Source organism: Lycium ferocissimum, chromosome 11 (genome assembly GCF_029784015.1).
Source record: "Lycium ferocissimum isolate CSIRO_LF1 chromosome 11, AGI_CSIRO_Lferr_CH_V1, whole genome shotgun sequence".
In the NCBI taxonomy this organism is placed as follows: domain Eukaryota; kingdom Viridiplantae; phylum Streptophyta; class Magnoliopsida; order Solanales; family Solanaceae; genus Lycium; species Lycium ferocissimum.
Window position 1 is genome coordinate 52,484,012 of NC_081352.1, and position 22,278 is coordinate 52,506,289.

At 37.9% G+C, this 22,278-nt stretch overlaps 1 pseudogene; it reads left to right on the forward strand.

The window, feature by feature from the left end:
* The first annotated feature begins 18,243 nt into the window (after positions 1–18,243).
* LOC132036060 (UDP-glycosyltransferase 73E1-like) lies at positions 18,244–22,035 on the forward strand (annotated as a pseudogene).
* The last annotated feature ends 243 nt before the right edge of the window (positions 22,036–22,278 follow it).

A 22,278-nucleotide genomic window follows, 5' to 3' on the forward strand; every position in this document is an offset into this window, starting at 1 on the left:
TCTTGGCACTAAAATGGTAAGATTGAGGCTGAAAGTCTAAGTTGGAGCTGATAGGTGGACTAAGGGAATCATGAGGCATAAGCCTAAAGTGGGGTTGAAGTAAAGTGCCTAGTTAAAAGACAGCGGTGTGGTAAGTGTAAAAAAAAATGAAAAAAAAAGAAGAAGAGAAAAATATCAAAAGAAAAAAATATATGGAGAAATAGAATCGCAATAAAACCACACCGAGGCAACAAAAAGAAACAAGGGAAGAAAACAAAAGGCGAAAAAGGTAAAAGAGAAGAATAAGATGTAGTATTCAAGGAGGGTGAGTTACAATTATCCAAATATCTATCCTACCTGTCCCCAAGCCTACATTACTAGTGTGATTACAGCCGAACTGTCCAAAGTCGAGGGCGCTGAAAATAAGGGCAAGCTTATGGTATTTGCATGTATAGCTAAAGAATTTCTTTGTGAGTGTGAGTGTTTCTCTTCTCCTTTGTCTTCTGTCCAATCTGTGTGTACATATATGTTGGGACATTCTTTGGTCTTTGTGAGGGCATTAGAATTTGTTTAGTGACTGATTTCTCGTGAGTCTTGATTCGTGTGTGCTATGGTTTCTTTGATAACTAGATGTCATAAATTGAAGCCTCATGGTTAGTTGCAATGAGTCCTTGATTGGTTTTGTCTTTATTGGGGGGAGAGTCATTGTGATACACTTGATATGCCGAAAGTTAATTGCCACAACCACTGTAGACAGCATTACTCTGTGATATCGAGACATTTATAGATTGAGTCTGTTAGTTGGCTTGCTTGAGGACAAGCAAAGACTTTAAGTTGGGGGTGTTGATGTGCCGAGAATTTTGGCACATCCAATGCTTTTTAACTCTAAGTTTTACTTGTTTTCAAGCAAGTTTGTGTTAGTTTGATGTGTTTTGTGTGTTGTGCAGGTATTGTGAAGTTAGAATGCTCGGAAAGCGAAAAAACTAGGAAAATAGGCAATCTGTTCTGATAAGCATAAGGACGGACCGTCAACATGCTCGACGGTTCGTCAAATTGCCTCGTCAATAAGTTCCTGCGAAGTAACAAATCATCAGAGCATCATCAGATCGTCGACTTGCACCGTCGAAGTGTTTCGATGGTGGAGTTCCTGCAGAGTAAAAAAAGCATACTCAGATAGTCGATATGGTCGTCGAGCATGTTGACGACCGTCGAAGTGCAAAGATGACCCGTCGAAGTGCAAGCCGATTTGGAACGGGACCCAGATTGATTATTCCGAGTTTGACTTGTATAAATACCTGTTTAGGTTTTATTTTTTAGATATCTGGAGTTTTAGACTTGTAGTAATTACTTTTGAGTTGTTATTGCTTTTGAAGATTTTCAGACAATTACCTTCATTACTTTCAAGTTTTATTCCTAAGTTCAATACAATAATTCAATTATGCAATCCTCAATCTTTTATTGTTTTCTTATTGCCATGAGTAGCTAAACACCTTTACTAAGATTGTGAACCCAAGGATGGGTGTGTTGTGATTGGGGATCGTGAAAGATATACGCATAATGGATTATTAGGGTTTATTTGTTCTTCGTTTTCATCATATAGTTAGTGGTTTCAAACATTAGCTAACGCCATAAACTTTAGTTTATTTGGGAAAATAGCTAGGGTTAGGTAAGAACAAATAACAAGAACTCAGGGCTTTAAACATTGTTTAATAAATTCACTTAGGAATAAGAAGAATTTACTTGGCATAATTAACCATTCTTCATGCATACTTTCTTATCTTTGGAAAAAGCATAGAAAGAAATAATCTTTTCTTATTGGGAAATAGTTTAGATTCACATAGAGGTTAAGTGCATCCGTACAAATAGTCCATTAGAAGTATATCAAGATCGATACCCATGATCATACACTTTATCTGATGGGGACACAACGTCGGTTCTTTTTACCCATATATTTACAACTTTAAATTTCCAGTCACTTTAAATTAGTCCACAAATAAATCAACTATAAAACCCTTTTCTAGAATACACCAGGACCGCAAGATTAGTATAATACTTGTTTAGTAAACTTTTCACGCCATATTCTCTGTGGGATTCGACCCCAACCTCGTTGGGTTACTATATTTGACAATTTCAGCGTTATACCATTAATAGGTGTAATTTGAGCGTATCAAATTTTGGGGCTGTTGCCGGGGAATATGGTTTTAAAATTACTAAATATTGTTTACTCTTCTTAAAGTCTTTGTCATATTCCAACACACCTTGTTTGCTACCTTATGAACCAGGTGATCATGGCCAACAACGAACTTTCAATCGAGAATGTTTTTACTGATGAACCAGAAGCAGATGAAGACTTTGCATCCACAATCATTCATCCGAGGGTGACTGCTACTACTATCAAGTATGGTAATTCCCTCTATCATATGCTCAAACAAGAGGGATACTTTCAGAATGCAGTCGATGATGACCCTCGCCAACACATAACAAACTTTCTGGATATAGGCTCTCAGCATATCCAGCGGGGTGTGACTCAAGAAGCGGCCTTCTCGAAACTCTTCAAATATTCGTTAGCCGGAGAAGTGAGAAAATGGTTCACAAAGCTGCCCCGAAACTCTATTGCTACATGGGAAGAGATAGTCAGAGTGTTTCTCAGGAAGTGGTATCCTCCGAGTAAAAGAGATGAAATTCGTGATCAAATTTACGAGTTCAAACAATGTAATGGGGAACAGCTTTTTTGACTTTTTGAAGCTTGGGAGAGGTACAAAGAATATTTGGATAGGGTACAAAGAATATTTGGATAGGAGTCCAAACCATGGGTTTGCAGATAATATATTTTTAAGGAGAAGTTCTATAGAGGGTTGGATCCTATAACCCAAGGGATAGCCAATAATGCTGCTAGCGGGTGTTTCATGAATAAGTCCTATGCTACTATTACTGATATATTTGATCGATTGACTACACATAGCTAAGCCTGGCATTCAAGTAATTCTGATGGGCTATCACTTGAAACACTGTTGATTCAAAATATTGTGAAAGACAGCCAAGAAATGCAGCAGACATTGGCCACTAGTCCACAAACCAAATCAACTAGAAAACCCTTTTCTGGAATACAACAGGACCGCAAGATTAGTATAATACTTGTTTAGTAAACTTTTCACACCATATTCTCTGTGGGATTCGACCCCAACCTCGTTGGGTTACTATATTTGACAACGTCTGCGTTATACCATTAATAGGTGTAATTTGAGCGTATCAGAGGTATCCCCTGTATCTTCATCTTCAGACTCACTAGAGGAGTCTCACCCAGCTGCTAAAGCCTGCTTTACCAGGTTGTCAGCCACATCCCTTCTGTTGAACTTCTTATCAGGGACCTGGTTCCTCTTCACTCCTTTTTCAGCATTTTTGTAGTAATCTTGCTTGTGAAGAGGGCATTCCTTGATGTAGTGACCAGGCTTCCTGCATTTGTGACATAAGTCATTTTGTTTGAAGTTCTTGCTGGAGCTTCCTATCTTGGAGAATCCACCATTTTTACGAATCATCTTATGGAACCTTTTTGTAATGTAGGCCATATCAGATTCATCACCACTTGAGTCACTTTTAGCCGCCTTAAGGACCAGGTTCTTCTCTTTCTTTGGCTCCCGTCTTTCAAGCTCCTTCTTTTTCTTCACCTCATAGGTTTTGAGATTTCTAATCAAATCATCAATGGTCATTTTCTCCAAATCTTTGGCTTCAGTTATGGCATTAACTTTCCTTTCCCAAGACCCTGGCAGAACACCAAGTATTTTTTGAACTCGCTTATTGATTGGAATGACTTCACCAAGAGAATGAAGCTCATTGATAATGGAGGTGAAACGAGTATGCATATCCTGAATTGACTCATCGTCCTTCATTCTAAATATTTCATACTCAGTGGTGAGCATGTCGATTTTGGACTGCTTGACTTGAGAGGTTACTTCATGAGTCGTCAAGAAGGCTTCCCATATTTCCTTGGTAGTTTCCCAAGATGAAACACGATTGTATTCATCTGGTCCAATACCACACATTAAAATCTTCTTTGCCTTAAATCCCTTTTCAATGGCTTTTCTATCAGCTTCGGTATATTCTTTTCTGGGTTTTATCTCTAGCTTTCTAAACTCAGTATCAGTCTTTGTAGGGACAAAAGGACTATCAAGAATGATGTCCCAGAGCTCAAAATCTTCTTCCATCAGATAGTCATTCATTCTTGTTTTTCACCATCCATAATACTTTCCATTAAATCTTTGAGGCCTCGTGGTTGACTGTCCTTCCTCAAAGTTTGGTAGAGCAGCCATAACGAGAGATCTTTTCTAGGTGTTACCCTTTTAGAAAAAATTCGCTCTGATACCAATTGATAGAAACTAAGCGTCCACCAAAACAGATAAGTGACCAGGTACCTTATGTGTTCCCTCAAGCAAAAATAGAAAGTAAACAAGACATGATGTTTATGTGAAAAAGTCCTTACTCAAGGGAATAAAAATCATGATCTACACTAGTAAGATTTCCAACTTCACTAACTGAGCAACGTCTTTCAGATTACAAGCCTTTGCAACCAAGGAATTAGCCCACTAATCCCTTCCCTTACAATACCTCTATTGCAAGCACTCACTTGACTAACTCTAGCCAAGAACAAAACTAATTCAACTACTCTAGATGAACTTTAACTCACCATAACTAACTATAGTTAGGCGTCTACATAAAAAGCTTAATAACCAACACTTACAAAAGCCCTTCTTCAAAGAAGTGTAGATTTACAATAGTTAGACCAAAAGATAAAGACTAAAATAAAATAAGACTTAAGACATCTTCAGTATTGGGATCTGGTCCTTGGAGTTATTTAACCTTGATCTTGAAAGCTCTGAGAAAGCAGTGGCGGCTACTCTTTTCAATAATGAGAATGATATATTTTGAGTTGCTAGGTCAAACAAATGCCAACATGTTGTTTATATTTGTTTATATATGAGGCCAAGTGAGGAGCATGTGAGACGGATATGACATAGATAGAGACATTGCAATGATCTATCTATCCTGTTGTGGCTCTGCAAGTCAGAATAGTGCCACAGCTTTACAGCTGTCACATTCGTACAGTGCTCAGGGGACCTGATCAAGGACCTGGTCCCTGATGCATATGTCGATCATCAAAACTCATAATTCATCACTAGAATTCGACACGCCACTATCCACTCGGCTTTTTCAATGGCGTCTCAAGTCCATTGCAGTCTATATATGTGTTAAGCTTTCTACTTAAAACTGAATAGGCAGTCCTCCAATGTGAGTGGAGTGAAGATGAGGAAGAAAGGATTATCACTATTTTATAACTAAACAATTTCAATTAGACTTCTATCGATGGGATCCTTCAGATTATTAATTACTTCAGCATGTCATTTGATATTATTTACCTACTCCAATTATCATCCTTACATGACTTAAACGTGCAGTGGCTATACTTTCCTTGACTTAATAATTGGTCTAGTGCATAATGTAGAAAAGATTGATTAGCTTAGCATATACATGCAAAAGAAAAGACACAATTGTATCTGATATAGCAAGCCCACTTACTAATTATAAAAGGAAATGTCCAGCTGCCTGCCATGGTACAATTATATATTGGATTTGTAGCATCTCTGTCACAATCAGTGGCGTACACAGAATTTTTTATAAGCGGTGTCGACATTTAAAGAAGTAAACAACTCCCTACGAACATCATACTCAAAAAACACATTCATTACTACAACGCTCTTTGGCATATTCTCCTATTGAGATGTATGTTTAATAGTCTCATTAGAATTAGTACTAAATACTTCTTGTTTCGACTCATTGACCCTTTCTTCCGAGTTAGATGAATTTTGAAATGTTGTAACTTAATTTTGGAGGCTTTAGAATAATATATCTCAGTGAAATTTAAGACAAAAAAAAGTTGGATATCTTTGAGAAATTCCAATTATAAAGAAGGAACTCCCAATTCTCGAATGATTCAAATAAGTATATTCAATGTTATAAAATGGTTCAGTTGCTCCTTATTTTGGCAAGAGACTGGTGGTTCATTGGAGTTGGGACTCTTTTTTTTTGGAGAGAGGCTAAAAAATTACAGCACAAAAGCAGGAGCTGGATTCTAGCCCAGGCCATTTAGCGAGATTTTAAGCCTTTCACCAACTTAACCAAAAAGAGTTTGTTTCCAAGTAGCGTTAGTTTGTATTATCTATATCAGTAAGTTCGTTTTGCTGATTATTTTACATATTAATTAATAAAATTTCCTGACGAAGCCGTGTCGGATGACACCCCTGAGCACCATGTGTGTCCGCCCTCGTACCACAATGAACCACTCCACTACGCATATGAGCGGGGACATAGTGGCGGATCTAGAGTGTCAGCTGTGAGTTCGGCCGAACCCAGTAACTTTGGTTCAAACTCTATATTTGTCTTAAAAATCTATTGAATATGTGCGATTATTAATTAGAACCCTGTAACTTAAAAAGATTAAAATCCAGAACCCATAAAGCTTCAGATCTTAGCTTCGCCTGACCATAACCCATTTCTCTTGCTTCTTCAAGTCTTTAGGGACTTGGATGATGAGTGATATTTATGCAAAAGACTTAATAGTCTCTCCGGTTGTCTTCGGAGACTTTAATGATAAAAGAGGCCTCCGGCTGTCTTCTGGGGCTCAATAATAAATAATGTCTATATAATTTAAGGTAAAGTAGGCAACGTGAATAGTAAAGTAATTGATAAAGTAGAGAGTAAAGTGATAGTGCAGCCGTTTGGCTTATGCAGATGAGGCTGTATAGCCAAATAATATCTCCGGTTGTCTTCGGGGCGTGATGATAAATGATCTCTGTAAAATTCAAGGTAAAGTAATTAAAGTAGGTAAAGTGAATGATAAAGTAATTGATAAAGTAGGGAGTAAAGTACGAGTGTAGCCGTTTGGCTTATGCAGATGAGGCTGTATAGCCAAATGACGTCTCCAGTTGTCTTCGGGGACTTGATGATAATTCCCGTAAAGTTCAGGGTAAAGTCGTTAAAGTAGGTAAAGTGAATGATAAAGAGTGTAGCCATTTGGCTTATGCACATGAGGCTGTATAGCCAAATGACGTCTCCGGTTGTCTTCGGGGACTTAATGTTGATTCCTGTAAAGTTCAGGGTAAAGTCATTAAATTAGGTAAAGTGAATGATAAAGTAATTGATAAAGTATAGAGTAAAGTGATAGCGTAGCCGTTTGGGTAATGATGTTGATGAGATCGTGATAGGCCAAATTAATGACGTCTTCGATTTTTGACATATACTCCTGATTTAATTCGCCTTCGATCTCGACCACCTACAAAACAGGTGTATTTGTTAATAAAGTCATAAAGTTATTGTGATTAAAAAAAATTAAAGATAAAGTTAGAAATAAAGCCGTTTGGCTTTTAAGGCGAGGTCACAATGAGCCAAATGCCGCTTTTAGGCCATGATTGATAGACTTGACTGTTGATCTCGCGGTCATTTATTCCTGCACTCAAAGAAAATTCTTAGTTTGGGAGGAGGAAGTTGATTCGTGTTGACTCGAAGCTTGACGTTGTTGGTACTCTGTTCATCCTGTTTCTTCGGACCTCATGATCTCCGTTCAAGCTTCGATAGATGAATAGTAGTGAAAATAATTGAAAGAAAATGTATCATTTGAAAGATATATATGTAAGTATATGTATATAAGGAAAGATATAAATGTAAATATCTGTATATAAGTTATAAAAAAAGATTTTTTGCCAACTTTTAGATTGTGACACTTTTGAAACAATTGAAATGTCATTTGTCTATAATACTTCCTGTCTGGTAGCCTTAATCTTGTCGATGTCTAACCCTTCTCTTGTCTATATCTTTCAAAATCTCGCCCCGCTTTGACCCCGAGGGTACACTAAATTTGTGTTGTGGTGTGACCGAACCTTATGTAGGTTGCCTACATATCCCGCCAAGGGAATCAGGTCAGAACGTAGTTCGTAATGTACATAAAAATGATTTTTAAAAAATTCTAATAAAGGGACCGAACCCGATGTGGATTGCCTGCGTATCCTGCCGAGGGAATCAGGTCAGAACGTAGTTCGTAATGCACATAAAAATGATTTAAAAAAAATTCTAATAAAGGGATCGAACCCAATGTGGATTGCCTACGTATCCCACCAAGGGAATCAGGTCAGGCGTAGTTCTCCTTATAGACAAATAATAAGGATTTTTGTTGGATTTTTTCTACAATGAAACCGAACCCTATGTGGGTTGCCTACGTATCCCACAAAGGGAATCAGGTCAGCGTAGTTCGTAATTACATTAAAGGAAAGGTTACAAACTAGGCAATCTAATCTAATGTCGTCCTTTGATTTCTTCTTGAGTTGATAGCCTTCATGCTTGTGTCATTATCCATCAGCTATTTCAAATTCTTCCAAGTGGAATCTTGTCTTGTCCTCTAATTTCTTTGTTATTCTCTCGAGATGTATGTTGTCTTCCCGTTCTTCATAATCGTGTTCGGCACATAACCTTTATTCATTCGTTTCATTATATGTCACAATCATAAAATTGGTAGATTTGTTAATTTATATACTAAATAAAACAGAAAATAACAAATGATAGACAGTTAAGGAAAATCGAAATGCATTCATAGATTTTGCAATTAAGCTTCCAAAAGATGAGGCAAAGCAACAAAAGTTTTGGGCACGATTCAGGCCTCAATTTTTAAAATCGTGCTATTTCAAAAGTTCACTACATGTTCAATCTACCAAGACTCCCGGCGAACCAAGGACGAAGTAGAGGTCTAATTTTTCAAGGTCTCTCCTGGTTCGGTACCCAGATGGTCGGTGTCTCGGTGTTGCAAGTAGTAACCTTCATTGGTTCTTGTCTTTGGACTGTTTTCACGGGAGCGACAAAGGTTGATGACGTGCCCCTTTCCACCTTTCCAATTGGCATGATGGTTTCTTTCAAATCCCAATCTTCCTCAATAGTTATCATGTTCACATTAGCATTTTCGTGAGTAGGTAGAGGGTTGTTTTCCACATTAGGCAAAGCCCCAGTAAGTTGAATTTCCCTTTCTTTGATTAAGGCTTCAATCTTGTTTTTAAGACCATAGCAATCTTCGGTATCGTGCCCAACAACTCCAGAATGATAGGTACAACGCTTGGAACCATCAAACCATCTTGGAATAGGATCGGGAATTTTCCTTTCAATTGGTTGTATCACGCCTGCTGTTTTCAATCTTTCAAATAATTGAGCCAAAGGTTCGGCAATAATCAAGTGTAAGTTGCGGGTATTTCGATCATGGATTTGGACGGGTTCTAGGTCCAAAGACGTCACGATTTTGGTAAGTCGGAGCTTGAACGGGTTGGTATAGATGTGGGTTTTGGTAGACAGGGGCTTGAGGTTGGTAGTAGTTTGCTTGGGCGTTGTAGACAGGGTAAAGAGTTGGTGGAGCTTGAGAGGGTTCAACATATTGGTAAGGGTAGAAAGGTTGCCGTGGATGGTTAAGGTATGTAATGGCTTGGCTTGGCTTACATCCTTGGATATTCATGACTGCAGCTACATCTTCTTTCTTCTTTTTGGTCCCGTTGATAGAACCAACTTGAATAGCTTTGCTTGCATCTTGCAAGGTAGTGAGATCCTGAATTTTTCCCGATTTGATTCCTTCTTCTAAGGCTTCTCCTATTCTGACAACTTTTGTCCCATCATGCCTATCATTTTCTCATAGTATATGCTAGCCTGGCATTCAATGAAGGTAGCAGTCATTTCTCTATCACTCATCGGGGGTTGAACCCTGGCTGCTTCTGACCTCCAACGTAGCGCATACTCGCGGAACGACTCAGTTGACTTCTTGGTTACCTTAGTCATGTAGACTCTATCTGGTGTGATATCGGTATTAAACCGAATCGGTCCACGAAGTCTTGTGCCATATCACTCCAACCACGCCATTTACGGACATCTTGTTGCGTATACCAAGTAAGAGCCTCACCGATAAGCTTCTTATGAATAGCTTCATCCTTATATTCGATCTCTACCTACTCCAACAAGTTTGTCACAATAAGCCATTAAATGTGTATGAGGGTCGCCTGTTCCATTAAATGTATCAAATTTTGGTTGCTTGTAGCTTTCAGGCAAATCAACGTCAGGCTGAACACACAGATCTTCATATTCTACACTCTTATTTCCCCTAGCAACTTGAAGGTTTCTCATTGCTTCTTTGAGATTGTGGATCTCTTTTAACAACATATCATCTGCCCTTGCTTTTGCATCCTTTTCCATTTCCTCATATTGATCCACCTCGGGTTGGAACCTGACCGTCACTAGGTTAGTAAGGGCTTGTGTTTCCACTGTATATATCAGAGGAACATATTGTGCATTAGGAATGACAAAATGTGCCCCTTGTAGATACTGGGTTGGATAAGTTTGAACGGTAGGAGTGTTTTGGATTGGAGGTGGTGTGTTATAACTGGTATTGATGGGTGGTTGTTTTTTTGGGATTACTGGAGTAGTTGTAGGTAATAGATTAGTGTTAGCGGGTAAAGGAACATAAGGAGTATGGATTAGCGATTGATTTGGGGGGTTAACATGTGGTGGATTAGGAGTAGCATAGGTAGTGTAGTTGGGTGGTTGACTTTGTGGGGGAGTATAGACGGATGATGGATTTGGTGGATTTGCGGGGGTGGATTGGAGGTGAGTTGTTGTTGGTAGGTGCATTATTTTGCGAAGGGAAATGTTCAGGAACTGGAGATTTAAGTGATGGAAAACGAGGTGGGTTTGGTGCGACATTTCTAGGTTCAGGAGGTGGACTTTGGAGTGTGATGGACAAATTGGTCATGTCCCTAACCCGATTCAATTCTCCACGCATCCTCAATCTCTCGAGTCGCGGGCGATATGTTCATCATGTTGAATAGTAGTTCTATGTTCGGAAGTTTCGGGAGGATTACTAGAGATCACGATGTTTTCCAAACCACTTGAAATAGATGAGGCTGGATCAGACATAGTAGTTTTCCCTCCTAGAACAACCCAACTACGTCGAGGTAATCGACGCTTTGACCTTGTGAAGTAAGGATGGTCGGCCAGCTCGAAAGTCAACAGGAATCAACTCTTTTGGGAATAAAAAATAAAAAGGAAGAAACATAAAATGTAAATGATATTAGTCTCATTATTACAATATCTAAGTAAAGTCATGATCACGTAGAGTTAAGTAAGTCATGTAGCAAATAATTCGTCAAGTAAAGGCAAATAAGTTGTCAGGAAAAATGTAAACAAGTATATCAAACAACAATAACGCGTCCTAATATGCATGTGACCTCTTTGTGCGTAGGTGGGCCTAACGTTTGTTTGAAGGGTAAAATGTGCCATAATATGTCATCCTATTACTCTTGGCTAATTAAACAAATTCTATTTCCCATAATAAAGTACAAAAGTAATGTAATATTTATTACATATCAAATGAATACAACATAAAGTACTTCCTAATCTAAGTAAAGTAAATATAGTTTGTCATGTCTAAATTTCTAGCTCCATTTTGTGATGTCCTTGGTTCTCATCAATTGTTGATCACAGACGTACTCCAATGTAAAATCCATACCTATCATAGAAACGTTAGTCATTCCCTCCCTCCTAAAGTTTAATTAGTTAGAGCAAATGATCAATATTTAGGCACAATTATCCATCAAACATGCACATAAAGTATGATTAGTGTCACTTGGGATCGTGAACCCACTTGGACGTTTGGGTAAAATCATCTAATGGGCTTAATACACCAAGGGTATTAAACCTCCTAGGTCATGAAATGTATGGTCTTAATAAAGGGTGTTGATTTAGCTCTACTCTAGGTTCACTAAGAGTGGGTTCACTAGACACGAGGTTCCCGATCGGACAATTCGAGTGAGAAGGCTACGCGGTCACACGGAGAATCCGGACACCCCGCGCATATGCCAACTCTCCTAAAATTTGGGATTTTGAAAGAAATTTGTGGGTGCGCAAAACACACCTCGCGTGTACGTGTGATAGTGTGAATTTTCAGATGTGGAGAAAAGTGATACGGGATGATAGTTTATATCAAAACAGTAACACTTAAACAGTTTATATCAAACAAACAATTAATAGCATGTAAAAACAGTTAACAACAAATAAAGTAATTAAAACAAGCACACAAAGCCCATTTAAAACTAAGTCCGTTATGGTTAGAACCTAAGTATATTCTCCAGTGAAGTCGCCAAGCTGTTATACCCCATTTTAACCGGAGTCAAAATGGTTTACAACATTTCGGTAATTCCGGGGTTAATGAAAGTTAAGGAGTCGCCACCTAATTATTATGGTGAATTAGGATACCTAAAGTTTATTAAAATAATTGTCTAAAGTTAACTCCATTTTAAAATCTACGAAACCAAAAGATTCTAGGTAAGGGTTCAATTAATCTAAAGGGAAGATATTAAGCATCCTTTAAGATCCATTAACAATGGTTAACCGGCTGGACTTAGAGTTAATTAAAAAGGCTAAGAAAGAGACAACGTATTCTCTTAAGTCAAAAAGTTTTCTGAAAGAATAGTACTCTTCACGTGAAGAGGCAGGACTTTTGTGATGTTTTGACTGAGGGGTGAGAGAATTAAATAAGAAAGAGAGAGGATTCAAATATTTACACCAAAATGGAGAGATAGTTTCCGTAAAAGGCTAAGAAAGAGGTTTGGAATCTTGTGTACAATAGGAAAAAGAAATGGGGTGTGCTATTGCTTTTGATAAGATTAGAAGTTTGGTGTTTGATGTAAGGTTAGATTAAATAGGAAAGAAGAGTTGAAAAGCAGGAGAGAGCATTGACAAGAAAAAAAATGAGTTTAAAAAGAAGAGAGAGAGAGAGAGTTGAAAAAAATAAAAGGAAGTAGTTTGAAAAGAGAGAGAGTTGGACGGGTGAAAAAAAAAAGTAAGGGGAGAAAGTCAAGAAAAAGGGAAACATGTGGGGCCTAAGTCAAGAAAAATGAGGGGAGAAATAAATATGGGATAGATGGAATAGTAAGTGGGGTAGATAGAATTATCAACAATTTGCCCCTTGTAAAATAATATTTTGACGAAATAAAAATTATAACACGTCGTTTTAAAATACGAGCTTCAAAACGAGCCCAATATTGATATGCTTCCGAGAAATATTTAAAAATATAAAAAAATGCGGTCAAAATGAGCCATAATTCATACGTCATTTTTAATTAATAACTTTCCCGAGTTAGACGGGGCGAGATACGTATCTTCTTTTCAAATCACGTTTGTAAAAGTAAATAACTCGTAATTTCTTGTAATTGTTAATTTTTATGAAAAATAATAATTAAACATCAATTTTTGCAATTTTTTCAGGATTTTTAATTTTTTAAGGGCATCCTTACTCCGTCTTGGACTCGAAAAATTAAAAAATTAAAATACAAGATTTATGAGGTGAAAATTAGGTGTCAACATACTTCTTCACACTCCCCCTTAAAGTGATTTTTTGGAAACTACCCCAAGCTTGTTGTAGAAGAACTCAAACGAAGCTTTTGGGAGTGCCTTGGTGAAGATCTCAACAGTATTTTCTTGACTCCTTTTGCTTCTTCAAATGATGAAGATTTTTCGTCATTAATTTGTCCATATGAATTATCTCCATGCTGAGTTTCACGTTCTAGAGTTTCCAGACTCCCTCTTTCTCTTAGCTCCTTGCCAATTGTGTTATCTGGACAAGCACCTAAGTCAGTGACGATCTGACCATTAATTTCCTTCGAAGCCTCAACACCAGCATAGGATCCACCACTAGATTCCCTTTCCAACTCCTCGATAAACTGTTTGGCAGCTTCAGAGCTTTCAAAAATCATACTGCTTGTATCTCCATATGAAATTGAGCCTTCAAGGTCAACCTCTTCATTTATTTGACCGTCGGCTTCTCCATCACGCTTTCCGATTTGATGCGCTAGTGATTGACTCGTCACGGCAGATGATTGACCGAAGACTTCAACTTCCACTACAACTCCCTCAATGCTTTCTCCAACAACTCCCTCAATGCCTTCTCCGGAATGGTCACCATTACTATATATAGTTTCAGACACTACCTGCTTAGGTTCTACTTCAACATCCCTCACGTCCAGACTTTTATTACGAGCTTCAGGATCTGCTTCGTTGATTTCCTCGATAGCAGCTACTACGTCACTAGTCTGAACGTCTTTGGAATCTGCTTACTTTTTGTTGATGACACCAATGCCTTCCTTCTCCACGTAATGAACCGTATTATCTCTTGAATCCATGATCCAGTCTCTTTCGAAATTGAAGGAAGCCAGGGCATCTACTACTCGAGCCTCAACTATGAAGCACCTTCCCCAGTCTTCTTCTTCTTCTTCAGTAGCTTTCTCACCATGTTGCTCTCTTTCGTTCGGCAATATCTTTTTATGTGACCTATTTTACCACACCTGTAACATTTTAGAGTCTTCTTATAGTTATTAGTAGACTCTATCTCCTTTTCTAGCGAGCTGGAAACACTTTGAGATCGAGAGTGTGGCGTATCTCTGAATGTTTTTCCTTTGAAGTTCTTTTTGTCGGCTACAAGAGCATTCTCTTCCCTTCTTTAAAACATACACTAGCCATCTGTTTGGCTAGTAGCTCCTGTGATGACAACAAATTCTCAAACTCCTCCAAGGATGGTTGTTGAGCCCATCCTTGAATTGATGTAACAAAAGGAATATCTTCTGACCTCAAACCACGAATGATAATTCTTCTCATTCATGCTTCGGAGATAGCCTCATCCGGATTTAATAAAGAGATCTCTGAGCATAAGTTCTTAATCCTCAAAAAGTACTTGGCAATAGAAAGATTACCTTGAGTGGTGTTTGCCAATTCATTCTCCAATATTTGCAGCCGGGCTTCATCCTTCTTGTTTAACAAACAATTAAGGGTCCTCCAAATTTCATGAGCTGATTTTCACCTTATAATATGATCAAACAAGTTGTGCGAGACGGACCTCTTTAGAATGAACTCCGCCTTCACATCAATCTGCTTCCACTTCTTGTATGCGCTATTTTTCGGTCCGTCAGTAGGAGGACTTGTGTAACTACCATTAATAACATCCCACAAATCCTCTCCCACAAGGTATGACTCCATACATGTCTTCCATACCTTGTAATTGGACTGATTCAGTAACTCCATCCTCACTCCATTAACACGGCCGCTCAAATCCATTTAGAGAAACCAGTTGAATCTACCACTAACCCGATCTTGAAATAAAATTCGGAAGCCAACCTGTGGCTATGGCTCTGATACCATGTAGAGAAATATAGCAGAAGAAAAGTAAATCGGGGAGACCTTCTGCTAGCCCTAAATCGTTAAATAAGATCAGAAGATTTAACTAAAGAAGAGGAAGCTATGAAAAGGAGAATTTGGTTATGGAAGAAAACTTTCTTGAATTGGCTTGAATGACTTACAATTGGGTTGTGTTGGGTTAACTTGGGTTGATTACAAATGTTCAAGGCCACCCCTATTTATACTTGTCTAGGGATGGTTCTAGATAGAATTATCTAGATATATCTACAAAATATCTAGTTAGCCTTATCTTCTAACATTACTCTAGAATATCTAGATTTTTCTTTAAGATAATTATTCAAGATCCTACACTAGACTATTCTAGATCCCTTACTAAATATCTAGAATTTTTTGTACCTCCAAAAAATCAACTTTACTTCTTCACACATAACACATCGCCATATATTGGAATTTACCAATTCCAACTGTTGTGAGTGCTTCTTCCAATGTGTATACAGGGCCATCTTCTTCTTCTTGATGTGCCATCTCCCTCCAGCTAACAGCAGACAGTTGATGGGTTTCATTGTATTTGTATATTCCTTACATGAAAGATTAAAAAAAATTGCTGCCATCATAAGGTATCTCTGCTATAAAATAAGCTGAAAATTGTTTTGTTACATCTAATGATTGCATTTTACTAATCCACTGATGAGATCACACCACATGCTTAATATTTAAATTTAAAAAGAACAAATGCGCCTGCCACTACCCTCATATAGTTGTGTTCACTAAACTAATGATCTTGGCCGAATGCATGTCTTTAAATAATATCATGCGTTAATGGTCAAAAAGTTGTCTCCAAGCTGATTAGGTCAATTATCAATTATTCCCTCTTCCTATATGAACTATCACCATCTATTCAACTAGGTATGTTTTAATATATAGATGGTGATAGTTCAGGTAGGAAAAGGAACAACTGATAGTTGAGATATGAAACTCGCGAAAAAGTGATAGTTCATGTGTTCTTGACCGTTATCTCTAATATCTCTCTTTATTGTATCACCTAAACTTTAACACCATCCTTATAATAATATCTCACTTAACTATCCCTAAGTTTGCCAAGATTGACCAAAAAGGTCCCTCTGTTAGATCTTCCGTTACTTACTAATGGTTTTTTAGATTTCTCATGTGACTTGGTTCCTCTGTGTCTTTCACCAAAGAACATATGAGGGACCCAACTGCAACATAACGCTTCAACCTTCTTCACCAGCCAAAGCTCACACCTTCTATAGCAAAGAGCAAACTATAGCTTCTCGATTCTTGTTCATTGCTGAAGTTGTTCTTTCATCATAATTTATTTGGAGTCCGACTTACTGGAAGATATTTGTTCACGCTCCGAACAGGAGTGCAGCTAGTAAGGGCCAAAGGGGTTCATCTGAACCCCCTTCGGTGAAAAATTACACTATATATATAAGGTTAAATTTTTTATTTTTTATGTATATATAGTAAATGTTGAACCCCTTTCACTTCTTCGTGTGTATTTTTTTTATATTTTTGAACCCCCTTAGTAAAATTTCTGGCTCCGCCATTGGCTCCGAAAGATATTTCTCGAATTAAATTTTAATACGTGTGTATGTTCTACGTGATCCAAATTTGTTGTATATTATTCATGTAAGCAGTATGTTTCTGGTATGCTTCTGCTGTGCATATTTTCCGACATCTATACCATCCTCTTAGCTACCTGCACCGTAGTTCTACGTCCCATCTTCTTCGTATTCTTAGGTTTCTCCATTAAAATCTTCTAATTGAACCTCACTATTAGTCCTCATGACACCACAGCCTCACTGCCGAGCTCAAGTTACTACTCTCCTCTCTCTACCAAGATTTTAGTAAGTTTTTTTTACTACTACGACACAATTTTCTAGCTAATGGGTCCTTCCTAGGATTCAACACGCCACTATCAACTCGACTTTTCAATTGCGTCTCAAGTCCATTGCAGTGTATATATGTGTTAAGTTACTTAAAAACCGAATAAGCAGTCCTCCAACGTGAGTGGAGTGGAGATGAGGAAGAAGGGATTATCACTATTTTATAACTGAACAAATTCAATTAGACTCCTATCAATGAGATCCTTCATATTATTGATTACTTCAGCATATTATTTGATATTATTTACCTACTCCAATTATCATTCTTACATGACTTAAACGTGCAGTGGCTATACTTTTCTTGACTTAATAATTGGTCTATTGCATAATGTAGACAAGACTGATTAGCTTAGCATATATATACATGCAAAAGAGAAGACACAATTATATCTCGTATAGCAAGTCCACTTACTAATTACTCCTTCCGTCTCATTTTAAGTGTCTTAATTTGACTTGACACAAAGTTTAAGAAATAAAGAGAGACTTTTGAATCTTATGGTCTTAAATTAAAAATATATGTAGTCCTTTAAATCTTGTGGTCTTAAACTTACCGTGTAGAATGTTGGAATTGAAATTTGTTTACTAAATATAGAAAGAGACTCTTTTTGGGACAGACCAAAAAGGAGAGTAAGACACTTAAATTGGAACGGAGGTAAAATGAAATGTACAGCTGCCTGCCATGGTACAGTTATCTATTGGATTTGTAGCATCTCTGCCACAATGAACCACTCCACTACACATGTGAGTGTGACGCAGGGGCGGAGCTAGAGTGTTAGCTACGAGTTTAGCCTAATCCAATAGCTTTGGTTCAAACTCTATATTTGTCTTAAAAATCAATTGAATATGTACAAATTATTCGTTTGGAACCCTGTAACATAAAAAGATTAAAAAATTCAGAACCCATAAGCTTCAGATCCTAGCTTCGCCTAACTGTACCCCATTTCTCATACTCCAGGACCGTTTTTGCCATTTTCTATAACAATAGCAAATACTCACACTCTTCTAATATATATATATATAACCACCTAACTTCCTCCATTTGCAACTGCATCATTTAACACACTATAGTTTTCAGTTCATAGATAGTAAGTAATTAGAGATGGTTACAGTGGCAGCATTAGCAGAGTTAAACTTTGTTGTGATACCTTTACTTTCTACAAGTCACCTCATACCCCTGGCTGACATGGCCAAATTGTTACCACAGCAAGGTGTGACAGTCACGTTAGTCACGACACCACTTAATGCTGCCCGATTCACTGCAGCAATTGATCGTGCCATTTGTTCTGGACTCCTCATTCGGGTAGTAGAGCTCCAGTTTCGAGCTAAGGAAGCAGGACTGCTAGAGGGATGTGAAAACCAGAATGCTGTGACTGGTCTGAACTATCGGAGACAGTTCGTTGCTGCAATCGATATGCTACAAGAACAAGCTGAAACTTTACTTGAAGACATGAAGCCTAAGCCAGTTGCATTGTTTCCGATGTGTATGTTGCTTGGACAGCTAATAAGTTTCAGATTCAAAGAATCGCTTTTGATGGAATGAGTTGCTTTACTCAAATGTGCACGCATAGCTTGTACATCATGTCACGACTCAACCAGAGGGCCATGACGGGCACCCGGAGCTAACCTATTGAGTACCTCTAAGCATAAATCTCATAATCATTTCTGGATGGACCCCAAAAGTAGCTCATGGTTGTCATAACCTGTAAGGACATCTACCACAACATAACGATGCATCTCTATATAATCATCAACAATTATGCCCATCATCACCAGCTGACAAGGCTACCAATATATTATACAATAATATAAACCGGTGGAGCTGTAAAGCATCTAATTGTACACACACGTCTACGAGCCTCTACATAGAATACAAATGATCATAAGGACCAATACTAGATAGATTGCAGCTCCGAAGTAAGTGGAGTGCCCCTGAGAATCCATTGACAAAACACCCACCGGTCCGATCCGTCTCCCTCGCCCCACCAAAAGAGCGTAGCGTCCATTAGCAGGACGTCGTACGAATAATGTACCGAGTATGTAAGGCATGAAAATAACATAAGAAGAAACGTGGAACATAGCATGAGACCAAGATAACTCCGTCATCCGGGGAACGTACAATATGTAATGCCGGAATCTTAGAAATCATATGTACGCGCGCGCGCGCGCGCGCACACACACACACACACACACACACACACACACATATATATATATATATATATATATATATATATATATATATATATATATATATATATATATGTTAGTATTGCGGAACGTGCAACCCGATCCATAAATGTTAGTCTTGTGAAACGTACGGCCCGATCCATAAATATAATATGTTATTGCCGAGAAACGTACGACTCGATCCATAAATATAATATGTTAGTGCCAAGGAACGTACAGCCCGATCCATAAATGTAATATGTTAGTGCCGAGGAACGTACGGCCCGATCCATAAATATAAAATGTTAGTGCCGAGGAACGTACGACCTGATCCATAGATATAGTATGCACATATACATAATGTAAATAGCATGCATGAAAGCTCATATGAAAGCTACAACTTTATCGGAGTGACGTAAGGTCGGTAACCTCCGATTTATATTATGGAGCAATCATTATCGCTATATCTCACCTTGAAGGAACAAGTAACATAAGATGAGATCAACAACAATGAGTAGAATCAAGGAAATCATGAAATAAACTCAATGATCTCATAATAGCATTAAAAACATGAGCTTTGGAATTTCTAGAATTAAAATCATCATCATCATGTTCATCATAAAAAAGAAAAAAGAAAAAAATCTCATCTTTAGTATCATAAGAAGCTTTTAAGAATCATAAACTTCTAACTTTTGGATGTAAAAAAAATGTTATGGCAAAATATCCGGAATCATAACGTAGGAATCATGCCTTCGAAAGAAAGGGGCTAGCCTTAACATACCTTGGAGCTTACTTCTCGGCCTTTTCCAAATCACTTCCCGTCTTGCAATTTACTTAAGATCATTCGCAGTCTCGTAATCTACATATACAACCATTCATACTATTGTTAGGCTCATCATCATACACTCGTCTTAAGCCTTTAATTTAAATTCATTTAGAATTTGCCGAAATTCAAGCAGCATTTCCCCTGTTTCTATGCCTAGCCCGAAATCACAATCCATCAACTAACAACAACAACAACAATACCAACATCAACAATAATAATATCAACACCAAAATACTCCATAAACATCCCACACGATGTTTATTCAATTTCTCCGTCAACAGTTCATTATACGATCATTTAATAACTCTATCTTCGTAAATAAACCGAAATCAATATCAATAAGGGAAGATTCATACTTTATCCTCGCTGGATCAACAATATCCTCAATATTCACCTTGAATCCAATACAACTCCATCGCAAGACAATACTATAATCGCTACTACATGTTACCCGGACCTCGATTAATACTCCGTCGCTTGAAATTACTCAAAATCCTCACTTTTGTGTTGTATACTTGCTCTCATATGTTGCTGAGCTCTCTATAACATTTGGGGGTATTTATTATGGAGAAAAATGGGGTTTTTAACCCTTATATATTGTGCTAAAGTCGGCAAAAGACGCGCGCGCGCGCGCCTTCGCCCCGCCTAACTTGTAACGTCCATAATTCTCTACTCCGACGACGTATCGACGAGCGGTTTGTTGCGTTGGAAACTAGACTTCATGAACTTCAATTTAGGCTTTTGCTTTGCTCAAAACTCCTAATATACTAAAAGATATTCTTCCTCCAAGTTGGGCCAAAATTGCCCCTCATATTTTCTTCAAAGTTCTAACAAATTTAATTTCCTTGATTCACTTGCCCTTCAGTCCTTCCATAGCTTATTATATGAACTTAAACCCTCATAACCATAAGATTGGCGCATATAATCTCATATATTCTTGAAGGTAACTCCAGTGTCCATACTTAAAACAATCAACACTCATAAATCTCAACGTACAAAACTACGGGGTGTAACACGTCATGAGGGATCAAAACACAATTCCTGAATCAGAACCTTTTGTCATACCTGATTTTCCAGATAGAATTGAAGTAACTAAAGCTCAAATCTCTGGACATTTCAACCCAGGAGCCATCTCCATACAAGATATTCGTGACAAAATATGAGCAGCTGAAGAAAGAGCCTATGTGGTTGTGATCATTACTTTCAAAGAGTTGGAACAAAGGTACGTCTATTCCGAAAACTTAAAGATGGTAGAGTTTGGTGCATTGGGCCTTTGTCTCTTTGTAACAAGGACAATCTAGATAAAGCTCAGAGAGGGAATAAGGCCTCACTAGTTGACAAAGAGGACAGCAGTTTGAAGAAATGGCTTGATTCTTGGCAGCTTGAGTTTGTCGTGTATGCATGTTTTGGAAGCCTCGGTTGTATTACAGTTGTACAATTTTGGAGCTGGCTTTAGGCCTGGAATCATCAGGTTGTCTGTTCATTTTAGTCATAAAAAAGGAGGAAGATGGATTTGAAAAAAGAACAAAAAGAAGAGGGCTTTTGATCCCTGGGTGGGCACAACAAATATTACCTCTATCACACCCTGCAATCAATGGGTTCTTGACCCATTGTGGTTGGAATTCGACCCTTGAGGGGATTGCAGCTGGTGTGCCTATGATCACTTGGCCTTTATTTTCCGAGCAATTTCTGAATGAGAGATTCTTAGTACATGTCTTGAATTTGGCTGTGGGTGTTGGATCTCAGGCACTTGTGTATTTGGCCGAGGAAAATAAGTTTGAGGTCCAAGTGAGCAAGATAGTAGTAAAGAATGTTATAAAAGAAGAAGGTGATGGATCTTCTTACCTCAATGTAATACTGCTAATCAAAGAAATACAAGAATTCCAACTTAATCAATGATACGATTCTACGTAGGAAACTCTAGAAAAAAAAAAAAACAAGAAAATCAAAATAAAGGGTGGATGAAGAATAGAAATGGAAGAAGGTAGATGGATAGATACTTGACCCACGAGCAAAAAATCTATGGACAAGAAAGGATATATCAAACCCTAACCCTTCCAATTGGATTTGCAAACCCTAGAACCTAAGCAATTCGAATCAACAAACGACTCAAATGAATCCACAAATGAGCAATATTAAATT